This window comes from Aulostomus chinensis, chromosome 5 (assembly GCF_037954235.1).
Source record: "Aulostomus chinensis isolate RoL2024-O1b breed Wild chromosome 5, RoL_Achi_v1.0, whole genome shotgun sequence".
Lineage (NCBI taxonomy): Eukaryota > Metazoa > Chordata > Actinopteri > Syngnathiformes > Aulostomidae > Aulostomus > Aulostomus chinensis.
In genome coordinates, this window is record NC_141324.1 from 9,573,762 (window position 1) to 9,585,966 (window position 12,205).

Genomic DNA, 12,205 nt, shown 5'->3' on the forward strand with positions numbered 1-12,205 from the left:
GGACTGAACCTGTACACGGAGGTCCTGCAGTACGCATGGAGCGCCAGGAATGCTGAGTGCTATGCAGAGGAGTGGAAGGCAGCCAGGGCCCTGGAGGCCTACGAGCGGGCAAAAGAGGAGGACCAGGATGAGGAGGAGGTGGTCCTGGAGGCCTACGAGCAGGCCACAGAGGAGGACCAGGATGAGGAGGAGGAGGAGGTGGTCCTGGAGGCCTACGAGCAGGCCACAGAGGAGGACCAGGATGAGGAGGAGGAGGAGGAGGTGGTCCTGGAGGCCTACGAGCAGGCCACAGAGGAGGAGCAAGAAGAAGAGGAGGAGGAGGAGGAGGTGGACCTGGAGCCCTATGAGCAGGCCACAGAGGAGGAGGTGGTCCTGGAAGCCCACGAGCAGGCCACAGAGGAGGAGCAAGAGGAGGAGGTGGTCCAGGAGGCCTATGAGCAGGCCACAGAGGAGGACCAGGATGAGAAGGAGGCGGTCCAGGAGGCCCAGGTACAGATTCAGGAAGACCATAATGATGAAGCCCTGGCCCTGGAGGATGAGCTGCCTCAAGGGGTCGTACAGCAGCCTGGGGTGATGGACGCAGCCCAGGTGCTGAGGGAGGAGCTGCAGGAGGAAGCGAGTCCCTGGGACTGTCACAGAGCGCCGAGCCGCTTCTGGTCGTCCGCTCTGGAGTACATGAATTCTTTTTCCTTTCTCCTATGTGTCTGTACTCGAGGACAGGATGTTGACTAAATGTGACGTGAATAAAGTCTGATTGACTGATGAAAATAATAGTGACAATGTCTGGCTTTTCTAAGGAACCCACAGCAGCAGTGACATCACTTCAGTTTGGTCAAGTCCCATAATGAGTTATTTTTGGGGTTAAATCTGTCTCACAACTCTTAAACGTCCACAGGAGGATTCACAAATATCATTGTGGGGTTTGTATGGATACACACTGAATAAAGTGAAACACCGCTGTCTTCTATCAACAGGACATTTTTATCTTGGTCTGGTTTAAATGACAGTTTCTCGTTGAAACCTTTTTTCATTGGAGCCTTGAAGCAATAACACCTGCCCTTAGACAAAGAATAAAAGCAGCACTTCTACTCAAATCCTATTTTCACTTCAGAGGATTTTCATTTCACGTGACCACCTGACGCCATGTCAGGTCGCTTGTTGAGGAGCTTTGTTTTCTGCTGCTGGTTCCCCTGGTTTGAACGGTGGAGATCGTCTGTTGTAGAGGAAAACCCCTCAAACAAGGTAGGAATTCAAACGCATGCTTCTTTACGGCCAGTGTGGTGTTTCCATGCATGGCTATTAGGGTTAGATTGTCCTGCCAATTTGCATGTTAATGCTCGTGCTAATGTTAGCTAAACCATGCTAGTCTGAGGGTTCATTGCTTCCTTTTCAAAGGTGCAGCCTTAATTTTGTTGCTGTTGTTCTGTTGTTGGGGGGAGGGTTTGTCTCCATCACTACGATAGGGTCTGCTTCATGTACACCACATTCAGGTGTTGCGTTCTCTGCTTTGATGGCTACAACTTGAGGACAACCTCCTCTTTTGCTGGTGTAGATGCACTATGACTGAGCCAAAAGTTGTACATTCTATCAACAACAGACAGGGTCGCGTCACTGGACATGTTACACAAGGTCATGCAGTAGTTTCTGCACCTGGAACTGGGCTGACACTCACTGGGATGGGCTGCCACTCATTGGGATGGGCTGCCACTCACTGGGATGGGCTGCCACTCACTGGGATGGGCTGCCACTCATTGGGATGGGCTTCCACAGTCCTGGAGGGAATCCACCAGTAATTAAGGGGTTAAAAAAGGAACTTAAAAAAAGACAAAGATAGTTCTGATGTTTTTGTCTAACTTTAACCTTTAAGATCTACATAAGTACTAAAGCAGAAAATACATTAAAGAATAAATATACACCTGTACTCTAAGAATAAAACACGTAATGATACTTAAAGATCAGGTGCTAATTAAGGTACCAAATATTTGCCCCAGAGAAGAAGAAATTCCAGGCTGCTGGCATCAGGGGTCACGTAGAATCCTTTCCTGCTGCTCTCTCTGACGAGTCCATGGACTCCAGGGTGAGATTCATCCATCCATCCAATTTTGAAGGATCTCATGAAACGACCACAAGAGAACTGAACGCTGAAACAAACCCTGCATTTCACTGAGAAACAACCAAAGTCGGCTCATGGCTGGTAGGACAGTCACATTTCGTCGTACTCAACTGGTCGCTAAGTGGTGATTTATGGATCTTTTTATGATGTGAAGGGATGATTCTTGGTCGGCGTGCAGCCCCTGGCACTGACACATCCACCAACTGTCACCACGAACTCGTTGCGTGAATCTATCAGAGCGTTGATGAAGGTGGGTGGTGGCTGGATCTGTGGAACAGACCCACTGGAGGAAAACCTGTGTGTAAGGTCAAGAAGAGAAATCCTAGACTACGAGCAGATGTTGGTTGATGCAGTTTGTACTCCAGCGATACAGGAATACCTCGTTTAACTGAGTGGAATGGGATTATTGGTGGAGAACGTGGACCAATGATGGATTTAAATATGTGGGCATTTTTACTTCAAACCTCTGATGAATTAAATTTCTTACCCGTCATTAATAAAATGGTTCCATGGTTAATTCCACATGTAAATGTATACATGTTACATACCCGTATTTCTTTACAGATATCTTATTCCATTATAGGACAATTCATGTGGAAACGTAAGCGTTAAGAATCAAATTACAAAACGTTTTTAATTTCGGATGAAATAAGGAGGTTATCCCTAAACGCCGTCAGCCGGATCAGCACCGGGCGCCGCAGCCCACAATCATGACAGGAAGCATTAAAGATGGAGAGATTTGTTTTTCTGACTTGGAAAGTATTTGTTTAGATCTCTTATTATTGTCAGCCTTCCCTTTCGTACATCCCAGAAAGTTTCAGCTAATTTTATAGTTAGGAACACATTGAAATCCTTGGTCTTCTGTGAAAATGTTGCAGATTTAGCCACGATTCCTCTCCAGCAGCTCCTGCTGATGACCCTGATTTTGGATGTTTATGAGCAGGTGTGGGTTACAGATTGGAAGCCCACTGGCATCCTAGAAATCCATGATTTATAGGTGGGAGGTCCTTTCAGCAGTGACAGAGCAAAGCTGTAGATCCTTGATAATCACATTATAGAAGCCACACTCGATAAGGAAGTCTTGGCTGAAACGCACATCTGCTTATTAACGATAAAACTGCAATAAAGTCACTCGACTTTGGTGTTCGCCTCAACAAGACGACTGGATCAGATCAAGTCAGATCAAATGCACGATCAGAGGATCCATGAGTGACACGTGACTCCTGCCGTTTGGAGTGAGATGATTCATGACAGACATTCCAAGAACAAACATGTATTTTTATGAAGTCTTCACAAGTCCTCACCCTCTTAGAATAATCGCCTGTCACTTTTTGACAAAAAAACCTGTTCTTGGTTCTTCTTCACAGTCCTGTATTTCTGACGCTTCATTTCCAGATTTCTAGGTATTGATCAATTAATTTAACAGTTGGGACAAAGTCCATCCCTCCATCTTCTCCCTCTTCTCCTGTTGAGGGTGGTGGGGGTGGAGCCTATCCCAGCAGCCTTCCCCCTGGACAGGTCACCAGTCCATGGCAGGGCCAACACATAGAGACAGACAACCATTGGCTCTCCCAGCCACGCCTACGGTCAATTTAGAGTCTGGATTAACCTGGTCCCTCTTGATGTCTTTGGACTGTGGAGGAAGCTGGAGTACCAGAGAGAACCCAGCAGGAACAGGGAGAACATGGAGACTCACCCAGAAAGACCCCGTGCTCCAGCCGGGGCTCCACCCACAACCTTCTTGCTGGGGGGCCACAGTGATGACCACTGCTCCACCGGGCCGCCTACGTCATGATAACTTTTCCTGTAAATTAAATGAATTAACTTTGTTTTTATTACTTCATCATATGCATGAATTTATCTTCTTCTGTTTTTTATTCTTGGTTTTCCTCGTTTTCTTCTGTAACTCCACATCGCTGGTTTCACCTTCATCAGGATCAGGTAACAGGAACGTTTGAGTACCACAATATAACAGCACCACTCTTTTCTCTTTTATGTCAATGAATATCAAACATCAATGTTTTTCTATTTTCCAACCTCACAACATCAACAGGCCAGCACCCCCAGGTGTCCGTCAGGTGACCTCTGACCGGGCAGGTTCAACAACAGACGCCGTTCAGCTGACGTCCTCGTCAGCGTGTGGCATCCAACAGAGCTTCTAACCCGTCGTCAAAACATGTCCAATATGTGCATCTCATCCACAGTACACAAGGAGTGTGTAGTACCAGGAGTGACAGAAATACAGCGTATATCAAAAATACAGGTGTGACCAAATGTCAGCATTCATCAGCCAACAGCCCCAAAGGACACAAAAGGAAAGTAGAAGACAAGTGGAATGTCAAGGTGCGCATGCACGGCAACATCTTCACTCACTAGTAACCCTTGAAAACACTTCCAGCTGAATGCACAAGTACACACAAGTACACACAAGTACACACAAGTACACACAAGTACCTGCATGTCTGGAGGTGTTTGCTCCCTCGTCTGCTCTCGTCCAGCTAACATGAAGTCATTTCAGTTCAGGCTAGGAGAGTCTCGAAGTCCTCTGAAGTGATAGAAATGTGTGTGTGTGTGTGTGTGTGTGTGTGTGTGTGTGTGTGTGTGTGTGTGTGTGTGTGTGTGTGTGTTACTTAGAAGCTCATTATTTTGTAAGTTATGTGAATATGCCTTCTGAGAAGCCCCGGCAGCGACTGTTCCGTTGGCTCCCTGCAGTACAAGTGGAACAAAGCTGACTCGGTGCAAAGGTAACCTGGTGACCGCTCCATTTAGCTGCCAAAGCTCAGACCTGCAGAAACCAAACGGGCTGTCGTGGCATCGGTGTTGGACATTCTTTACTCTGGAGGATGGTCTGGCTTCGCATCCCTTAAACCTTATCACCACTAGGTGGCAGCAGCAGCATTAATAGTGTCAACATACATCACATAAACATAAAAGTAGGTTTGATTCCTGCCTTAGAAAGCTTTACACAAACACACACACACACACACATTTTCCTGATCCCATGACCCAACATACTCCTTGTAATCATGAACATTAAACTTGAGGCTGTCAGTCTGATGTTCAGCCTGACCACAACCAGAGCACGTTGAGGAAAACCACTGCTGGGACGATAGCTTAGCTGCTAGCTTGTAGAATTCCTCCTTCGCGAAGGCCCACCCCCCCCTCAGCTACCATTGCCGAGTCTGTCACGGCTCTCCTGTTGTCACTAACTGGAGAAATATTGTCTTGTCAAGCCCTCCTTAAAAAGCCCAACCTGCCCCTCCTACCCACCAAACTACAGGCCCGTCTCAAAACTACCATTCATATCCAAGGTGTTAGAGAGAGTTGTCGCTCACCAACTCAACTCTTACTTGTCCACACAAACATCGGTGACAAATTTCAGTCTGGTTTTCGGAAAAATCACTCCACCGAGTCTGCACTCCTTAGAGTGTCCAATGACATTTTGATGGCCTCCGACTCCGGCAATGCTCTGTTTTGGTCCTGTTAGACTTAAGCGCAGCTTTTGACTCGGTCGACCATGGCATCCTATTGGACAGACCGAGGAACTGGGTTGGTGTGTCGCATATCATTGCTATGCTGACGACATCCAGTTGCACTTCTCCTTCAGACCTGAGAATATGCAATGTCTCAGCGTTCTGCTGGAGTTTTGGGCCGCCATCGAGGGCTGGATGGCGAACAACCTCCTACAGTTAAATGCAGCCAAGCGAGGAGCTCGTCCTTGCCTCTGACAGTGTCACAGCCAGGCTAGTAGATCAGCTGGGCCCTCTCAAAAACAACGCCCGTCCTAGTGTCAGGACCCTTGGTGTACATTTTGACCATTCAGTGCTCCTGGACACTCATGTAAAGTCTCTGAGTCGTAATTGTTTCTTTCACTTAAGAAACATTGCCAAATTACGTTCCATCACCTCGCACTCAGAGCTGGAGACGGCCGCACTTGCTTTTATTTCGTCCAGGCTCGACGACTGTAACGCTCTTTTCTCTTGCCTAAACCAAGCATCCATAAACCGTCTCCAACTGGTCCAAAATGCAGCCACCAGATTACTCACCAGGTCTAAGAAATCTTGTTATACCACAACAATACTTGGTTACCTGTTACGTTCAGGATCCAGTTCAAGTTATTACTGTTCACCTACAAGGTTATCCACGGCTCTGCTCCCAGCTACATCTGTGACCTCATCCATCATCACACCCCTAGTCGCTCTCTGCGGTCAGCTGACCAGGGGCTCTTGGCAGTGCCCCGCACTAAATTGAAAACCAAAGGTGATCGATTGCAGCAGTGGCCCCACGCCTCTGGAACTCGCTTCCTCAGGCTCTGAGAGCTGCCCAGTCTGTGGACGGCTTTAGAGAGCAGCTAAAAACCCATTTGTTCCAGCAAGCCTTCCTAACGTAGGCCTGAGGTTCCGTCCTCTCCAGGGCTCCATTATCTTTCATTTGCTCAGCTGTATGGTCTTCTTATTTATTGCTGGTGGAATTGCACTCGCAATGTCGGACGGCCTCCGTCACAAAGCTATGGTTTTTATTTCTGATGTTGTTTTGTGTTGTGTCGGTGATATCAGTCACCTGACTGTTCTGTTTTATCTGTTTTTATTGTAAAGCACTCTGTGTATTAGTACTGCAAAGAGCGCTATACAAATACAATTTTACTTACTTACTTACTTAGTTTTCCAGCAGCACAAACAAGTTATTTCAGACGTCACTGTTCCAGTAGCGCTAAGAAAGTCTCTACTCTGCTAAAACGGCTAAGAAGCCACAACGCACTCCTCCCAGGAGTCGTGGTTCACCCTGGAGCAGCTGAGCTGGAGGCTTTGAGCCTGCATTTCTCCTACCAACTCCTGTCACTTTTGGGGGTGTGGCTTAGCTTATGATCGATTCTTTGTACAACTCAGGTGAGGAAGTCAGCGAACCTCCTCCTGCCTTCTCCATCCCCCTCACAGCCCCCCCCCCCAAAGCCTCCTCTGGCCCCCCCTCTGGCCTCCTTCACAGCCTCCAGCCTCCTATGCCCCCCCCCCCCCACAGCCTCCTCTGGCCTCCCCTCACAGTCTCCTCCGGCCCCCCCTCACAGCCTCCTCTGGCCCCCCCTCACAGCCCCCTCCATCCCCCTCACAGCCTCCTCCGGCCCCCCCTCACAGCCTCCTCCAGCCCCCCCTCACAGCCTCCTCCATCCCCCTCACAGCCTCTTCCGGCCCCCCCTCAAAGCCTCCTCCAGCCCCCCCTCACAGCCTCCTCTGGCCCCCCCTCACAGCCTCCTCTGGCCTCCCCTCACAGTCTCCTCCGGCCCCCCCTCAAAGCCTCCTCCAGCCCCCCCTCACAGCCTCCTCTGGCCCCCCCTCACAGCCTCCTCTGGCCTCCCCTCACAGTCTCCTCCGGCCCCCCCTCAAAGCCTCCTCCAGCCCCCCCTCACAGCCTCCTCCATCCCCCTCTGGCCCCCCTCACAGCCTCCTCCGGCCCCCCATCACAGCTTCCTCCAGCCTCCTCTGGCCCCCCTCACAGCCTCCTCTGGCCCCCCCTCACAGCCTCCTCTGGGCCCCCTCACAGCCTCCTATGGCCCCCCCCTCACAGCCTCCTCCGGCCCCCCATCACAGCTTCCTCCAGCCTCCTCTGGCCCCCCCTCACAGCCTCCTCCTCCAGCCCCCCCTCACAGCCTCCTCTGGGCCCCCTCACAGTCTCCTCCGGCCCCCCCTCACAGCCTCCTCTGGCCCCCCCTCACAGCCTCCTCCATCCCCCTCACAGCCTCCTCTGGCCCCCCCTCACAGCCTCCTCCTCCAGCCCCCCCTCACAGCCTCCTCCGTCCCCCCCCTCACGGCCCCTTTGATCCTCCCCATCTGATTGAAGGTACTCAACAGTCTGAGACAGCTGTAAAAGTGTAAAGAAGAGGAGAGTTTTTTCCCTCCATATCACCGTGGTGACCTGCTCTGCCAATGTCAGCAAGACTTTAAAATTCTGTCCGAGTGACTCCTGACCAGATATCGCTCTTCTTGCCCAGGAGGCAGCTCAGAAGCCTCCACATCAGAGCCTCCCTAAACGCTGGGAGGCTTGATCACTGTCACCTTATATAACAACCAATATTTCTCCACGCCAGGTGATTGATAGATCCCATCGCTTCTGCCTTCGATCCTTCAGTGTTTGCCATATAGCACAGGTCAAAGGTCATCTCTATCTACTGGTCCAGGCTCTGTGTCGGTCGTTCCTCCTCGGGGGACTTTGTAACGTGTCCTCTGAAGACTGAAGCTCAATCAAGCTGCCATCAGTCAGGGGTGTGAGACACTGGCCAGTCCGACTGTCCTCTGGCCCTTTCGGCCAGCAGTGTCCTTGGGGGGACGTGCTTTAACTGTGCTGATTACCTGTCAAACTGTATTTATCACTGTCATATGCTTATTTATGACCCCCCTGCTGGTGAGCCGGCTGAGAGCTCAACCATTAGCCCAATTTCTCTATTCACCGGTCCTCCTGTCTGCCACATTTGTCCCCCTCTCTTCTCAGCTCACCCCTCGTCATCCTCATCCTTCTACTGACCATTTACCCCCGACTAGTCCTCCCCCACCGCCACAGCACATTAAGGTGACCAATCCCCCCCGACTTCGACAGACAGGTTTTACTTTGCTCGACTTTGTGAAACTTTTGATGAATGACAGAGCGGACAGCTTTCACAGCCCACATCGGCGTGGAGGAGAGACTGGGACTCGTATGACTCGTGTCACTTGGGGCTTCTTGTGTGGAATAACGATGTCCGTAGAAACGTCACAGAACAACCAACTCTAGTTCTTTTGTCCAAAGCGGCGGAGGCTCGTTTGTGAGAATGTGGAGTGCTGCCATTTATGAGGCTCTCAAGAGAAAACACGAGATTCGAGAGGGAGCCAACAAACTTTAAAGTGTTTGGTGGACAGCACTGTTGCCTCATTACCAGAGGGTCCAGGGTTCAATGCCTGGCCGTCCCAGGGCATTTCTGGGTGGAGTTTCCATGTTCTAGTGTGTTGTTTCCAGTTTTAGTTACCTGATCATCTTCGTTTTGGTTATCAAGGGGGGCAGCAAGTGAAGTTTTTGGGCCACGATTTTGTTTTTTTTATACAATAAGGAGAAAAAAGCATCTCCAGAGCTGAAACGGATGAACAAAATAAACACTTTCGCGACTCTGTTTTACAGTCATTTATGCAAACAGTGGTGCCAGTACTTCTGCTGCTCCCCTCTAGGGGGAGCTCAGGAGCCATCTGTGTGTGTGTGTGTGTGTGTGTGTGTGTGTGTGTGTGTGTGTGAGAGGACATTTTAGCCGGTCCTCACTTCTTCAAAGGGCTGTTTGAAGGTCAAGGTTTTAGGTTTAGGACCCAGGTTTTAGGGTCGAGGTTAGAATCAGGTTCAGGTTAGGTTTAGGGTCAAGGTTAAGGTCAGGCAGTCAGCTGAGATGGTTAGGATTAGGGGAGGGGCTAGGGAATGTGTTACGTCAATCAAAGTCCTCACAAAGATATAAGTACAAGGACGGACACAGCCAACACACTTTTGAGGAAAGCACACCATTTCACATTTCAAATTAAAACTCAGCTCACATGGAAACGAGGTCATCTGAGGAGTTCTGTTTTCTGAGTCCTCGTTGATGGTTGTCACCAGAAACCTACCGTCTGCTCAGCTCCCTGATTTTGTTGCTTCATTTTTCATGCAGCAGACCAGGACCCGTGGGGTTATTCTATCGTTTCAGTCTGATCAAAACCTGATGAAGCAGAGTGACCCGGATCAGCCCAAAACGTAACCTCTGCTAATCGCCTAACCAATGGGTCACATGACCTGGTTGTATGTGAAAGGGCCACTCGTTGTGCTGAAGCTCCGGAGCTTTGCAGGGTTTTCAGCTCACTGGGCTTGACTGCGCTTGCCAAGCTAAAATGGCTCTGCTGCAGCAGCATAAAAGACTAAAAACTGACCTCAGGCTTCGCGCCCACTGAACAGCAGAGACAGAGTGAGCCACCAGCTGCTGGACACTAGAGTGTTGGGGAGATCATCATCCCATCTTACATTTCCCTTGGTATGTGAGGTGAAGCATGTGTGGAGGAAATGTGTGGGCGGGGCTGGACGACAGAGGCCTCCTCCGAGCTGCTGTGTGTGGTGCTGGCTGGCAGGTGCTTCAGCTGCTGGGTGCAGACTTGATGGTAAAACATTGACCTCTAATTTAGACTCACATGCACTTAAACCTCATTTCAGAGTCATAATTTATCAGGTAAAGTTTTTACAGCCAAAGTAGTGAACACTGCATCAGTCAGGGACGTTTTATTGCTGTGATAAATGGCGGTTTGGGTGTGTGAGGCGTTCGAATGTGTGCAGCGCTCGCCAGCTGTGTGGGGACACCCAGCATGATCCATTTCCTGCTTTAAATGCTGCTTATCTCGAGTCAGGAATGTCGAATGCTTGGATTCAACAAAAGTATAATTAAGTTTTGATATCTTCAGCAGTTCATTTGGAATGTGAACAACCTCGACAGTCGAATGATCCTCAACGTCTCCAGGGGAGTCATGCAGGGTTTCTGCCAGTCCTCCCATCAACCAGGGACAAAACCAGGAGCCCACCGACTCTCACAGGCAGTAGGTCTGGGTGTATCAGTCTAAATAGCGTTTGAGATTTCTGGGTTGAACTTGGTTAAAATCGTTTGGGAACCTCTGGTTCAGACAGCAGTTTGTTATGGTGGACTTTCAAAAACTTATTTCAGTTCTGTTCAAGTGGCTCCACCCACTCCTCCTCCTCCAACACGGTTTCATCTCTAATGTGTTGAAATCAGGGCTTGATGGATGGATGGTCTGTGAGTGTAAACATCAAGAGGGACCAGGTTAATCCAGACTCTAAATTGACCGTAGGTGTGGCTGGGAGAGCCAATGGTTGTCTGTCTCTATGTGTTGGCCCTGAGATGGACTGGTGACCTGTCCAGGGGGAAGGCTGCTGGGATAGGCTCCACCCCCACCACCCTCAACAGGAGAAGAGGGAGAAAATGGAGGGATGAATGGATGGAGGGATGATGGATGGATGGATGGATGGATGGATGGATGATGGATGGGTGGGTGGATGGAGGGATGGATGGATGATGGATGGGTGGATGGAGGGATGGATGGGTGGGTGGGTGGATGGATGGATGGATGATGGATGGATGAGTGGATGGAGGGATGGATGGATGATGGATGGGTGGGTGGATGGATGGATGGATGATGGATGGGTGGGTGGATGGATGGATGGATGGGCCACAACTAGAATTGCCAAACATTACAGAGAACAAACCTCCAAAGATGATTGTGTACTCAGACATATCTATGTGTCTCCATGCAGTATCAATCCTACTGTCTACGTTTTCAAGTGCTGGTTGGACTGGTGGACTGATAAAGATGCATCAGTCCCTCGATCTGACCACAGATGTGAGAGTCAGTCTTGATGAAACATAAGTATGATCCCAGACTAATTAAAGGTAAAGCCAGTTTTTATTTTCTGAGGGCTGCACTGTAAAATGGCATCATCCCTCTGAGTTCCCTGACTTACAGCTGTTGGGTCTTCAGCTGAAGTGCAGCTCACCTTGACAGCTGGCTGTCATTTACAGCTGTGCCATCAGCAGCAGGAGGACGGTCGCTACCTTTCTCAGCTCAGCACACAAGCACAACCATCGTTCTCCCTCTAACCATGGGACCAACTCTGATTCTATTGTTGTTGTTTGTGTGTGTGTGTGTGTGTGTGTGTGTGTGTGTGTGTGTGTGTGTGTGTGTGTGTGGTTTTGACTTGAAGTTCCATCTTTGATTTCAGGGTTCTTTCTTTAATCTCTCACCATCTGACTTTGATCTGGCTTTTATCTCCTAACCTTATGACATCTCTGCCATTTCTTTGATGTCAGAATTCTTTTTTCTGTTCTTCTTTGATATCAGAATTCTTTTTTCTGTTCTTCTTTGATGTCAGAATTCTTCACTCTGAGATCATAAACTAACCCTTGACAGGAAGGACGTATATAAGAACATTACAACTCATCATTGAAGAGATTTCAAACTTGTTGGTTTCTTAACAAGACAACGAAGAAAACAACCCTGAGCCTTTTGCTTGAGCTCAACATCAAAAAGAGCTAACAGCTAAATTCCAGGTATC